At 51.2% G+C, this 14,923-nt stretch overlaps 1 protein-coding gene across 3 annotated transcripts in view; it reads left to right on the top strand.

Moving 5' to 3' along the window:
* The window catches only part of Kcnab2 (potassium voltage-gated channel subfamily A regulatory beta subunit 2), a 92,845-nt gene that overhangs the window by 14,880 nt on the left and 63,042 nt on the right, over window positions 1-14,923 (top strand). Inside the window, exon 1 of one of the 3 annotated variants that reach the window (XM_041651447.1) lies at window positions 5,516-5,619. The exons of the other annotated variants lie outside the window; for them this stretch is intronic. The gene's annotated coding sequence lies outside the window, so the exon portion shown is untranslated. Of the gene's footprint in view, window positions 1-5,515; window positions 5,620-14,923 lie in introns of those variants that run through there. 3 annotated transcript variants of the gene reach the window in all.

Consider the following 14,923-nt stretch of genomic DNA (forward strand, 5'->3'; position numbering starts at 1 on the left):
CTCCATACCTCTCATTGGCAGAGAGTCAGTTCCCCATACCTCTCATTGGCTGAGAGTCAGTCCCCCCGTATCTCTCATTGGCTGAGATTTCAGTCCCCTGTACGTATCATTGGCAGACAGTCAGTCCCCTGTACCTCTCATTGACTGAGAGTCCAGTCCCCCGTACCTCTCATTGGCTGAGAGTCAGTCCCTCATACTTCTCATTGGCTGAGAGTCAGTCCCCCGTACCTCTCATTGGCTGAGAATCCAGTCCCCCATACCCCTCATTGGCTGAGTAGAGAGTGGCCACAGCAGCATCAGGGTCCCCAGGAACTGGGCTAGCATTTCAATTTCAGAGACTTAAACTAGAAAGCCATAGAGAGTGTTCTTCAGAAAGCACCCAGGCTGAGATCTGGTAGAGAGTGTTGGGAAGCTCATGAATAGTATTGGCTTTGCCGTGGGAATGCCTGCCCCAGCCCTTGACCATACTGCATGCCTTTCAGAAGGTTCAAGTAGACAGAGCACTGATAATGGAAGGTGCAACACCTTTCACCCAAGGGACATCACCATGGAGACCTGGGGTTAGAGTCTTTGTAATAAAGCCGGTGACTAGTAAAGTCCCTGGTTCATGGAGAGGCCTAGCATTCCTTCCAGCAGCAGGATCGCAGATCAAGGCTGTAGGCATGAGAACAAGAGGGAGACATGCACAGTACTGCCTAAGACAGATGTGCAAGGAAGCAGACAAATGGTGTGCAGAAAAGGCAGGGGGCACGAGGACTGGAAATGCAGATTATCTAAGTATTAAGCTAGGAACTGGGCTTGAGACCCTAGGTACAAGGCAACCCCTGAAGGTGTTGGAGCAGTGGTTCTCAACCTGTGGATCATGACCCCTTTGCAGGGGGTCACCTAAGCCCATCAGAAAACAAAAATATTTACATTATTATTCATAACAGTAGCAAAACTACAGTTATGAAGCAGCAATGAAGATAATTTTGTGGTTGGGGCTCACCACAACATGAGGAACTATATTAAAGGGTCTCAGCATTAGGGAGGTGGAGAACCACTGTGCCAGAGTAAGACTGGCATAGTCGTCAATGCATAGCAGCTGAAATCTAGTGTTGAGAAAAATACTTTGGTCTCTAGTGACAAATGGAAACCATAGTCCAAACAGGAGCTCCCAAAGCAAGTGGTAGAGGTGTATCTGACATGGAACACGCCAAGGACACCCCTATGGACCAAGCCAACACCTGGAACATAGAGTAGAGGGGTGGGGAAGAGTACAGCCATAGGCCCATAGCTCGGAAGGCAAGAACTGAAGACTAGAGAAGCAGAATTGTCCTGGGGACACTTGTGGGGAGGAGTCCAAGAGCAGACCACTAAAAGCAGAAGTATGGGAGAGTGGAAGCTGGCTTGGAGGGGTGGAGGTAGAAATGGCAGAAATAGAAATGCTGATGGTAAAGAGAGATGGTGGAGGTCAGGGTGGAGACATTAGAGACAGGAATGGAGGTAGTGGTGGTGGAAGAGATAGAATGGCTGTGGTGGAGGTGGAGATGGTCATGCCAAGGTATTGGTAGTAAAGGAGATATTAGTAGTAAAGGAAGTGGTAGTGGTAGAGATGGTTCTGGAAATAAAAGGAGTGAAGGTAGGGATGGTCTTATACATAGTTGTGGTTGTGGAGATGGTTGTGGTTACAGCCATAATAGTATTTAATGTGGTAGTAGTGGCAGAAGTGATGGTAGAGATAGTCACAGTGGAGGTGGTAAAGTGGAGGTCGTGATGGGGATGGTGGTGGGGATAGAAATAGTGGAGATAGTCATGCTAGATATGGTAGAGGTAGAAACGGTGATGGATATGGTGATTATAAATGTGGAGATAGTGGTGGTGGTAGTGATGGTGGTGGTGGTAAAGGTGGTGATGGTTTAGGTGGTAGAAATGGAAGTAATAGTTATAGATATTATGGTGGACGTGGTAGAGGCAGTAGAGATGGTCATGGTACATACAGTAGAGATCGTCACGGGAGAGGTAGTACAAGTGGTCATGGGAGAGGCAGTAGAAGTGGTCATGGTGGAGGTCGTAGAGATGGTCATGGTAGAGATGGTCATGGTACAGATGGTAGAGATGGTCATGGTACAGATGGTAGAGATGGTCGTGGTACAGGCAGTAGAGACGGTCATGGTAGAGGCCATAGAGATGGTCATGGTACAGGTGGTAGAGATGGTCATGGGAGGGGCAATAGAAGTGAAGTGATGATGGTAATGGAGACAACAGTGGTTGAAATGGTTGTGGGGTTCAGGTAGTAGTAATGGTGTTGATGGTGATAAAGGAGGTAGAGATGGCTGTGGTAGTGAACACGGTGATATGGGTGATGAAGACGGTCATGGTGAATGTAGAGAATGGTGGGAGTAGAAATGGTGAAGGACAAGGTAGTAACAAAGGTGGTGATGATAGTTATGGTGGAAGCGGTAGAGGTGGAAACAGTGATGGTGTTGAGACGGACATGGTAGAGATGATAGTGATGGGTGTCATAGTAATAGGAGCAGTGGAGATGTCATGGTGGAGGTGGGATGGTATTGATGGTTGTGGTAGTGGAGAGGGTCATGGTGGAGGTGGAGATGGTATTGATGGTTGTGGTAGTGGCTGTCATGGTGGAGGTAGTGTTGATTGGTGATCATGGTGGAGGTGGAGACGGTTGTGGACGTGTGATGAGAGAGTTGGTAAGACTGTCATAGTAGAGGTAGTAGAGATGGTAGAGGTGGAAATAGAAGTACCAGAGACAGCCATAGAGGCAGGGATATTAGAAGTGGTGGAGATGGTGTAAGGGCAAATCATTTTAGCCACTCTGCTGTGCACAGACTTTTATTTTTGATTCGATCCATGAGAAAGTACTTCCATGAGTCATGAAATTAGTTAATAAAGAGAGAGATTTGTTCTGCCAGGAAGTTTATTTGAAACAAAAAAATAGAGTGGGAAGCCCCAAGAGAGGGGGCTTCACCCGGGAATTTACCACTAGGTGTTCTGTATGCAGTGCCAGAACAACATGGGAATACGCATCCCAGTAAACATCACGGGCACAGGCTTACACATCACCGGAATAACATGGGAATACGCATCCCAGTAAGCACATCACTGGAACAACATGGGAATTCGCATCACCAGTAAACACATCACCGGAACAACATGGGAATTCGCATCACCAGTAAATATATCACCGGAACAACATGGGAATTCGCATCACCAGCACACCATAACAGGCACGGGCTTACACATCACCGGAATAACATGGGAATTCGCATCACCAGTACACCATAACAGGCACGGGCTTACACATCACTGGAACAACATGGGAATTCGCATCACCAGTACACCATAACAGGCACGGGCTTACACATCACCTGAACAACATGGGAATTCGCATCACCAGTACACCATAACAGGCACAGGCTTACACATCACCGGAACAACATGGGAATTCACATCACCAGTAAACACATCACCAGAACAACATGGGAATTCGCATCACCATAACAGGCACAGGCTTACACTCATCTGACTGCATGTCTCTCCTGGGCAGAAACAGCAGCAGCTAGAGACATTCTGAGGCAAGTTTTTAAGCCTCACAAACAAGGGGGCTCATTGCCCAGTCATCGGCAATCGTTTGAATACCTGGTCCAGTGTGCATGTCCCCTCCAGACCCTGGTCAAGGATGCGAAGCTCATCAACAGGTCTCTATCTTAATTAAAACAAAGATACTCCCTGTTCTCGATCCTGAGAACTGGCCAGGTTCTCACAGCAGAAAGAGGGGTCATCTACAGTTCCTGCCTTAGACTGTTCAGGGCCTTAACATAAGCCTCTCCGTTTTCAAATTACCCTCCTCACAGATGGTCATGGAAGTAGTGGTAGAGGGATATGAATGTGGTGTGTGTGTCCTGTGTGTGTGTCTGTGTGTGTGTGTGTTCACACGTGTGGGGTTGCCACTAGAATCCTAGCACCCATGCATGTTTCAGGAGCCAGCATCGTCTTAGTGGGGGCCGGAGACCTAGTAGAGTGGGAAACTGAAAGCCTGGGCCGTGTGCAGCTGCCCTCCGCTGAGGAACTCCTCAGAAGGGACAGAAGGCACTGCTAGACGCCCTCCCTCCAGAAGGAGCAGCTGAACGCGACCTCCCGCTGCTCTGCTTCCTCAGCTCTGCATCGTTTGGGCCCCATGCTGACTTCTGTGTTATCTGTAGCAAAGAGCCACTTGTCCACAACAAGGTGCACACTGCGTGCATCAGGCAGTGCGTGCAGCACAGCACGCATTGAGCAGTGGTATGCAGGACACTGACTGGGTGCTCAGCAGATGAGACACACTCCGTGGTCGTATTCTGGGTTTCCCAGTCTCGGAGTGGACACTCAAGTGAGCAGTGTTCACAGGTGTAGGTGCAGGCCTGACAGAAACCGTGTTAGATTGCATGACAGACAGAGCCCTCTGGACAGGTGTCAGCTGATGAGGGACCCCAAGGAAAAACATCCAGAAGGGATCACACAATGGTCCTGTGGCCTAAGAGAGGCAAATATCATGCCTAGGGACACTGTCACACTTGCTCCCAGATGTCCAGGGAATGCTCAGGCTGGACACTGCCACCAGCATCGTGGGGACACCTGATCTCCAAACACCTGGAACCGACCCTGCTCTCTTGTTTTCTCTCACACCCTGCATTGCTCCATCAGCGAACTCTGAGGCCCCAGCACCCCAAGTTCACCATCATATGACCCTCTCCATCTCCGCCTGACCTGAGCTTCCCACTCACAGCTGGGTAGTCCCAATCTCTTGACAAATGACTCACTTCCTAGAAGGACTCAGGCTCCTCTGCAGTCAGGATGCCCTGCTGGGGATGGCCCAGAACTCTAATTTTGAGGCTAGAGTTCCAGATCTGCTGTCCGCCCAGTAGCAGAGGCAAGCTAGCTGTGCCTCTTAAAACCTCGGTTTTCATAGTTGTCGTCAGTGTCTAACGATGGTAACGAGCTGATGGCAACCATAAATTCCTTACCCAGGCCTCACCAGCATCATCCCAAGTCACCCATCCCTGCAGGGATCTGGTCCAGGACTGCCATTTCCTCCCTTCCACTGTGGTGCTCAGAGGACCTCTCCTGCATGTCCCTGAACCCCGGCCACTCACAGTATGGTTCTCAGTGCAAGGTCTTGGTCCACCAGACCCAGCCTATCCTCCTCAGGACTAGGCTACCTAAGCGCTCAGAATAGTGAGGTCACCCAACGCCAAGGATTAAAACAGGAGGCCCCCTCCTTGGCCAGCCCTGTCCGGGTGTGTGGCTCATCTCTGCTAATCACGAGGTGACACAATCAGGGTTTAAAAATACTACATGCTTTTAACTTGGTGCAAGAGAGGGAACGAGAACGCACAGTCTGTGTGAGCAACTCAAATCAAAAATAAATGAGGCAAAAAGAGTCTCCAAAAATAGTGCAGCATCAAAGGCGGCAGCAGCCTGCGTCGCACGGCCAGCTGTCCTCAGCTCTGAGCCTCTGCCGACGCGCAGTGTCGCAGAGGGAGGCTGGGAAGCTGGCTCTACGGTGTTCACTCCGGAAGAGATTAACCAGGCCGCAATCCAGCAGAACTGAAACAGGAGAATGAAACCAGCACCGAGGTGAGGGCACCCCACCATGCTGTCCTTATCCTGTGACCCAGCTGGGCAGTGAGGCAGAGAGTTAGGCAGACAGCAGCAGGAAGGGTTATCTGTCCAGGACCCTTCCTCTTTGACCTGGGATTCCCTCTCCAGACTCAGAGTGTCCCCCATAGAAGAACTGGGCAGCCCCTCGATATGTACAGACCCCAGCTACAGGGTAACCAGAGCGACATGCACAGTGTACATAATGAGGGTCTACGCATCTGCCTTAATTTTATCCTAGTGGGTGTTACCTGGAATTTGGTGGGGGGACTGTGTTTTTAAGACAGAGATTCACTATGTAGCCCTGGCTTTTCTGGAACTCACTATGTAGACCAGGCTGGCCTCTAACTTACAGAGATCTATCTGTCTCTGTCTCCTGAGTGCTGGGATTAAAACTGTACCTCAGCAGCCAGCAAATTCCAGTCCGATCCAGCCCACCACTTGTTATGGTAATAGGCACATAGCCACGTCTTTTCCTTTACAGACAGTCTCTGGTTGCTTTTGTGCCCCCAGAAACTGACAAGCAGCAAATCCTTAAACTGCAGGGTTTTCCACTCTTCTTGCCAGAGATGGGTATCTAATTCGCTGGGGGAGGGAAAGATACATGTACACACATATGATTGTGCACGTAGAGGCCACAAGCCAATATTAAGTGTCTTCCTTAATTTCAAACTCAACAGAGCTTCTTGCTGAACATGGAACCATGCCCAACTTTTTATGCTGATGTTGGGGATTCATATTCAAGTCTTCATGTCTCAGTGGTAAGCAATTTACTGAGCCACCCACTCCAGCCCTAGAGATGCTTTGCCCCTACGCCCAGCACCCTAGGCAAGGTTCCATGTGCTGGCGAGACCTAAGGTTGTGTTTATTGGTGTTGAGTGTAGAGTTTATTATGTCAGGGTTGGTTCTGGGCTTTAGAGGCATCTGCAGGAATTAGGTGTCTCTGATTCGGAGAGCATTTTGTACAGGACAGTCACATGATCAGCCTCACATCCCACCAGCTCCAGCACTCATCTGTCACCTATGAACAACTTCAGCTTTGCTAGAACAAAGAGGACCTCCCATCGATGCCCAGGATCCTAGCAGAGTCCCCTAGATCCTCCTGCCCACCTCCCCGCTCTGTCCTCCTAACTCTGAGTGAAGAGTAGGTTGCATGGCACAGAGTGGGGCTGGAAGGGACCTCACTTCTGGGGACCCTTTCCCTGCAGTGTGCTGATGTCCTCCTGTCAACGTGCGATTCCATGGGTTGTGATAGAACCTTGGGCAATGGCAATATCCCCATTGTCCTCTTGGTGGCAGGGCCATGAAGAAGGATCCTTTCAAGAGACCATAGCAGAGCTAGCCCAGAATCATATGGACCCTCTGTGGTTTGCCTTTACTCCAGAGTGAGGTCTTAGATGGGAGACAGGCTACATCCCGCCTGTCATGCCACCACTGCCACGGGTTCCCCTTCAGTACCGGATATTAAAGTGGATTAGCAAATCAAATCCCCAAGAGAAGAGGCTGTGATCTCCTAAGAGGAAGACGCAGTGGAGCTCCCAGGAGGGCTGGGAAGTTGGCAAACGCTGAAGATTCAGCCGAGTACACAGGAGGAGCAGAACCCAGTGACCAAGAGCACATGGAGACAGGGCAGAGATGCACCTGTGTGTCATCTGTCCTCAGTGACCACAGACAGGTCCAGGTGTGAGATCCCAGAATCCAGGACAGGTAGCTGGGACTAGAGGCCTGAAATCATGAGGGATAGGGGTGTATGAGGCAGATCAGGAGTCATGGTGTCTGCAGGGGAGGCGCAGCCCTTCATGTGTGTGTGTGTCTGTGCCTGTCCTTTGTCTCCCTGTCTCTCTTTCTGTCTCTATCTCTCTTTCTATCTCTGCCTCTCTCTCTCTCTCTCTCTCTCTCTCTCTCTCTCTCTCTCTCTCTCTGTGTGTGTGTGTGTGTGTGTGTGTGTGTGTGTGTGTGTGTGGTGAATATATGTATGAGGCTATGTATGCATTACAGGCGTGTTACCTGGGTGCCAGGGATCCAAACTCAGGTCCTCGTATCTACACAGCAGGCACCTTATTGACTGAGTCATTTCCACAGTCCCCACCTTTCTAGAAAGCCGTGTTCTAACCTCTGGATCAAGGAGCTGCAGATAATTTTCTGTAACCAACAGATTGTAAAACACCTTAGGCTTGTCGGCAGGACAGTCTCCATGGCTGCAGATGGTCACTAACTTGCAGTGGTTGGCGTGTGAATTTGCAACTTCACAGCGCATTCTGTAAGCAGTGTATGAGGTGCTCCAGACGGGTTGACGACGGGGTTCTTGAGATACAGTTCACCATTAGTCCAGGATCTCCAAATCGCTCTGTCACCGTGTGAAAGTCATAGACAACAGAAACAGGTACACTGTCTTTGCCCCTCTCCAAGCCATATGTTGAAGCCCTACCTCCAATGTTAAGGAGCAGCGCTTTGGGGGAGATAGGAATGAACAGAGCCCTGAGAAATTGAGTCCATGTCTTTACAAGAATAAGAGGCCGACACAACTCGCTCTGCGTCATGATGACCCAGCGCAAAGGAGGTCAGGCCAAGAAGAGCTCTCGCTGGAGGCCTGAGTCTGCTAGCCCTTAATCTTGGCTTGTAGCCTCCAGACCTATGAGAAGAAAATGTCCATTGTATAAGCCCCCTCGTCCGTGGTATTTCGTCTTAACAGACCAAGCTGAGACAAGCGAGTGTGGCTGTTACCAAAATTTCACTTACAGACACACATTTGAATTTTACATAACTCTATGAGTCATAAAGATGCCCTCTCTCTAGATTTTCTACCTACCATGTAGAAATATCAAAGTCAGGTGCCTGTTTTATCCTGGCCCTCGTTTGCCGGCCCCACCCAGGAGCAAAGACACAGGCCACCTCCATTCACTGACCAGATAGGAAGTTCTGCCCTGAGCTCTGGGTGATTGTCACTTTAGAAAGGGGGTGCCCTGAGTGTTGTTCCAAAACACAGGCAAATGTTGATGGAGCAAGTGCCCAGGCTCAGCAGCTGGATTCCTGCTCTGCATTCACCAGGAGGTAGCTTGGGCATTGGGCACCCTCATCTGGCCTGCCTTTGAGATTTGGGAAGGCTTCAGCGTATCAACCCCCACAACGCTTGTTACATAGCATCAGGCCAACTGGATTAGCCTACGACAGACACTTGTGCGGGAGGATCAGAAGCCCACTGCTTACTCTCAGGAACAGGCTAGGGAAAGCCATGCCAGATGTCCTCAGATGCAGGAAAGAATATCACGCAGCAGGGACCCAATTCGTCCCTTGTCTCCAGAGACCTGTCAGGAGTGGGCCTGACAGGTCTAGGCTTAGAGAAAACCATTTGACACAGACACACGAGAGGACCTTTGTCATCATTTCTGCTGTGCAGTAATCTGTTTAGGGTCCTGGGGGACAGGAGATGTTGGTAGCCAGCAGTGCGGGGACCGTGCTTAGGGCCCCGCTCCCCCAGAGCTCTGTGATGGACCCCAACACCACACTTGGAGAGTCGTGTCACGGAAGCCGGTTCTTCTGAACATCTATCTCACTGTGCTGTTCCAGAGGAATCTAAGTTACATCAAATTTGCACCATTTGCTATTTCTCCTCTCAGGGTGGGGTGGCTAGTCTTGGTTCTCAACTTGGCAAACCTGGGAAGACAAAACCTCATCTAAGGAACTGCCTCCATCATATTGGCCTGTGGTTATGTATACGGGATGTTTTCTTGATTGCTAACTGCTGTAGGAGTGGCCCCCTACTGTAGGGGATGCCATCCCTGGGCAGGTGGGTCTGGGCTTGATAAAGAAGGTCTGAGCAAGCCAGAGGGAGTGTGCCGAGAGGCAGCGTTCTCCGTAGTTTCTCTGCTTGAAGTCCTCCTTTAATTCCCCTCAGTGACCGGCTGTGACTTGGGAGTTGTAAAGATGAAATAAACAACCCTTTCCACCCCAGCTTGCTTTTGGTCATGGTGTTTATCACCGAAACCAAACTAAAACACAGGGGAACCACTGGGATGGTGTTACTTAGCAAAAGAATTTTGATTGATTCCAAGATCAGCAGGGCGCTCACAACTTAGGGAGATAGTCTCTATCATATGGACCCTCAGCCTGTGAATGTCACACCCATGCTTGACCCAGCTGGGGTACCCCAACATCTCCTGCTGGGGTACCCCGACATCTCCTGCTGGGGTACCCCGACATCTCCTGCTGGGGTACCCCGACATCAGCTCCTGCTGCTGGAAGTTACAGCAAGACCTAGTGTGCAGCCATACCAGAATGTCCCCTACCATCAGGAACATATCTTTCTAGAAGCCACACATCAGGGCTCCGCTGCAGGCTGTGTCCCAAGTCTTCCCACCTGCGAGGTAATTTGGGAAGTAAGGTCCTAGGCTTGTCCTGTCAGCAGACATACCTGCCAAGTTGTGCGATTATATAAATGTTCGTTGAGTAGGAGAAGTGTGATTTCAATTTTGTCATTGTAAAAGACACGTCATAAAGCTTGTCACTATAAAGGGTGGCTCAGCGGTGCTCAGTACCTTCACACTGTAGCAAAGCCCACTCTCCACCACCAGATGACACCCTCCCATCTGCCCTTACAACCCCAATCCTCTCTCTGTGTCCTCTTTGTGAACTCACGGTATCTGTTCATGGCTTGTTGGCAGAGGCTACTTGTTTGTTCCTGGGTGCCCAGATCATGAAATAATCACTCAGAAACTATATTATTTGCAATACTGTTTGGCCAATAGCTTAAGCGTATTTCTGGCTAACTCTATATCTTAAATTATAATGCCCTTTACTATTAATCTGTGTATTGCCACGTGGCTGTGGCTTACTGGGTAAAGTTCTGTCCAGCGTCTGTCTCCAGTGGGGCTACATGACTTCTCCTTGACTCCACCTACTCTCTCCTCCTCTATCTGCTTGGAACTCCCACCTTGCCCTATTCTGCTAAGCCACTGGCCAAAACAGCTTTTTTTCACTAACCAATAAAGCCAACACATAGACAGAAGGACTTCCCACACCAATGGCCGCCTTGGGGTCCTCAAGGTAGCAAGTGTAGATTTTCTTTCCTTCTTTTTTTTTTGATTTATTTATCTTTATTTTATGTGCATTGGTGTGAAGGTGTCAGATCCCCTGGAACTGGATTTTCAGACAGTTGTGAGCTGCCATGTGGGTGCTGGGAATTGAACCCGGGTCCTCTAGAAGAGCAGTCAGTGCTCTTAACTGCTGAGCCATTTCTCCAGCCCCTTTCTTTCCTTCTTAAGGGAAGAGTGTGCTGATGTCCAGGTAGACTCCATTTGGTGTGTTCTGTGATTGATCATCTTGCATGTACAGACACTTCTTTAAGGCGCCGGATTCAATGCTGGGGGTGGTAAAAGGGGCCTCTTTCGGCTCACAGTCTAGGGGCTTCCAGTCTGCTGCAGGAAGACGGCACAACAGGGTGTGAGGCCAGATGACAAGCGCAGGAAGCTGGCAGGTCGCATCACATCCTCACTCAGGAAGCAGTGAACAGGAAGTGGGGCTAAGCTGAAAATCCTTACAGCCCAACCCTGGTGAATCTCCCTAAAGTAGGAAGGCTCCACAGCCTTCCCTAGCAGGGTCACGGGCAGTTGTGTTTTTATGTTTCCCAGGGACCCCCCAGGCTGTTTTCTACAGAAGCTGAACACCCTCTCAGCAACAGTCAGGGGCTCCTGTGTCCTAAGTCTCTGTTGCCTGTTCTCTCTGGTTTCTGGCAGCAACCACCCTGGTGGACACGAGGCAGTAGCTCCTCATGGTTTGATTTGCATTTCCCGATGTACGGGGTTGCTCAGCCTCTTATCTATGTTGCTGTCTGTGCATCTTCAGAGCGAAGTCTCTTCAAGGCCTCTGCCTGTTTTCTAGCCAAGTTATTCAGCTTCCTTAAGAGCTCTGTGCATGGTCCGGGCATTGATCCCTTATCGGTTGTGTCCTCCCTCCGTGGGGTCTTTTTACTGTTGATAGCATTTTAAGTTGGGTACTTCTGACTTTGCCTCTAGCCCCCTGCCTTGCTGGTCCAAAGTTACTTTTTTGTTTGTTTGTTTGTTTGTTTGTTTGTTTGAAACAGCGTCTCAACAGCCCAGGCTAGCCTCAAACTCACTATATACCTCAAACTGGCCTTGAACTTACCATCCTTCCTCTGCCCCCTGAATGCTGGGATTGCAGAGGTGTATGCCACCATGCCCAGTTTATGCAGTACTGGGGATCAAACCCAGGACTTCCTGAACGCTAGGTCAGGACACTACCAACTGAGCTATGTCCGCAGCTCCAGAGCAGCTCAGTTACACAGCATACAGCTAAGGAACTGAGATCAACGTGTTTATTAAGACAGAGTCTCACTGCGTAACCATGGATGGCCTGTAACTCACTCTGTAGACCAGGCTGGTAGTGAACTCCCAGAGATCCACCTGCCTCTTCCTCCCGAGAACTAGCCAAGACTTACTTTTAAGGGTCAGGAATGGAGTTGAGTCCTGAGACTGTTTTGGTGTGTCTGCATAGCTGAACAGAGGTGAGACCTGGGTATCTGTGACACTCAACTTCATCCATCGCTACTGAGAGCTGGTCTTAGCCACTGTGAATTCTTTCCGCTCCGGGTAAAGCCCGTCTTTGTAGATGTCCTTCATACTGGGGACAAGAGGGCAGCTGCCCGTGTATGCGCCACAGAGTAAGGGTCACCCATCCTGTCAGAGGCCCAGGTGGGGGCAGGGAAAGGTGCCGTGTGGAAGACAGCCTGACGGGGGCCCAGTTCCGCTTCTCCTAGATTTGCCGAGTGCCCTTGAGTGCTAGTTAGTGTGTGTGGGCCCTAATCGTCTGTAAAGTACAGCGCAGCGAGCACTGGGATCCGTGGACTAGACTGGGCTTAGTGGGATGAGCCTTTCTTCCTCTCTCCCTCCCCTTCCTTTCTCTCCCTCACCGTGTCTCCTAGTTTTTCTTCTTCCTTTTCCCCCTTGTTCATCTCCCAACACCTTGGTTTTCTCACAGAACACTTGGATGTTTTTCTTTTCCCTCATCGATCTCTCCATTTATCCCTTGGGGCCTCAGGAGCATCCTTCTTCCAGTGCATGAGCTGGAGGCTGCAGAGCCTGGCTCTCACGGAGAAGACGAGGACCACCTCCCTTCTGGGAAATGTATATGAGGAGTGAGCTAGGCCTGCGGCTGGTGATTTAGTCCTGTGAGAGTGACCAGCATAGCTAAGAGTGGCATGTTCCCAGCTATTTCTTTCTTTCTTTCTTTCTTTCTTTCTTCCTTCCTTTCTCTCTTTCTTCCTTTCTTTCTTTCCTTTGCCTCCAATCAAAGAGCTTGGAATCTCTCCTGGTTGCAGGGAGCCTGGTGGAACTTCATGGGTTCCACCACTTAGCAGCTATCCTGACAGGTGTGTCAGGGACTGCAGGACAGCAGGAAACCTTCCCACAGCTAGAGGCTCCCCCTGTAACCCATCTTTCCCAGGATACCCTTGTCTGAACTGTCAGGTCACCGGGTTCTTTTTAGGACAGGCAGAAACCATGGAACGCAGCTCAAACTCAGCCAGGCCTGGGTTCGATCCCAGCCATGTGCCTCCAGGACCCTCAGGGCATCATCTGTAGAAGGGGAGGTGGTTAACAGAGCCTTTCCAGGAAGTGAGGAACATCAGCTGAACAGGGCTTCCTACAACGCTGGCCCTGGTAAGAGGCTGTCTTTAACATCACCAGGACTCACTAGTAGCTGGCCCCTCCCCACCTTAAGAAAGAGGCTCCCAGGTGATGAGTGTCTGGCTTCCCTTCTGGAGGGGCCCTGTGGACAGGAAACAGAACCACAAAGGATGCTTCTACCCTGCCATGACTGTCTCTTCCCCCATTCCTGTCCCTGAGGCAACCGCACTGTCCACACACCAGGGGTGGCTGGGCCTTTCCACCAGAGGCCACGCCCTGACGTCCCTTGGGGGCCCTGGCTCGTTAGTCTCTGACTGTGCAGTGGCCCGGCTGCACATGGGGCCCTGGAGCTTGCCGCACCAACTTCCCGTTGGGCCTGTGGTCCCTGGTGGCACGCTGCTCAGCAGACAGTGACTCAGCCTTCCACCCGACACACGGAACATGGTCTCCTCTACAGGTCCCGGTCCACAGCAGGTACCCAGGGTGCTTTGGGGTGCTTTCCAGGCAGGCTTCACGACAGTGGTGGCTCCCTGAGCAGGCCATGGAGCTGCTGATTGTCCAGGTTTGACACTGGCACAGATACCTCCCCAGGCTCCTTGTGGCCCCGTGTGGCTTCCTGTCCAGTCTTCCAGGAGCCACAGCCACTGAGCACACACGAGGCCCAACCTCGCGGCTCAGACAGTTGGCCCGGCACAGCAGCACATCCAGTGGAGGTCTGGTTGACACAGTTCCCCATGGGCCTCTGCTTTCATGGGGTGGCAGGGAGACAGCAGGGAGATCAAGGGCTCTGCAGGGTGCCTCTGTTCCTTCTTGGATGCGGGTGTGAGTGCCAGCTGCTGAGCAGCCCCCAGTGACTCCTGGGAAACCCTGCCCATCTGCTCTCTCCTGGTCTTCTACCTTTGACAAGGAGTGGAACGAGTCCCTGTCCCAAACTTTCCCACAGCGCAGCCCTGTGCAAGGCAGATGTCACCATGGCAGAGGCAAAGCCAGGGTTGACAGGGGCTCCAGGTTTCCTCCCTCCCCTACCAGGCTCTCTCATCCTGTACTTCCCCTCCCCCACTCCCAGCAGGGTGTGGCCACGGGGGGGCGGGGGATGAGGAAGAAGTGGTGAGCTTCCCAGTATTTGTGAGAGGTCCTGGTGCCTTGCGTTCATCGAAGGGAGGAAGGAAGAGGGGAAGACTTCTGCCTGGTACGCGCATCTGGACAGGGACAAGTGTGTGTTGCCTGCTCAGCCAAGAGCACTGAGCCAGGATCCTGTGGCTCTTTCTGAGCCCTCAGTACCACTGGGTCCTCCTCCCCTGAGCCCTACACAGCACCTACAGTAGTTGCTAAAAGGTGTGACTGAACGGGAGTGGGAGTGGGGGGTGAGGGGAACTGTGCTCAGGGAGCCAGCCTACCCTCCCCAACCCACCCCTGCCTCTTAATCCTCAAACTCATCTCTGTAGAGGATTTGTCCTGAGTCTGAAAAAGATGCTGGGGTGATGGTGGGGACAGGAGATTCACCCCGGTTCACCAGACGTCCATATCATAGAGGCTGCAGCCACAGGCTCATGTCCCCCAGGCTGAGAATACTGAGCCCCTCTTCTAGGAGTGGGAGGGAGATATGACTAGCTCTCCCCAGCTGCTGATCCAGCAAACATACG

Source organism: Microtus oregoni, unplaced genomic scaffold, assembly GCF_018167655.1.
Source record: "Microtus oregoni isolate MIOR12 unplaced genomic scaffold, Mior012 000005F_ref0000423, whole genome shotgun sequence".
NCBI classification, from domain to species: domain Eukaryota; kingdom Metazoa; phylum Chordata; class Mammalia; order Rodentia; family Cricetidae; genus Microtus; species Microtus oregoni.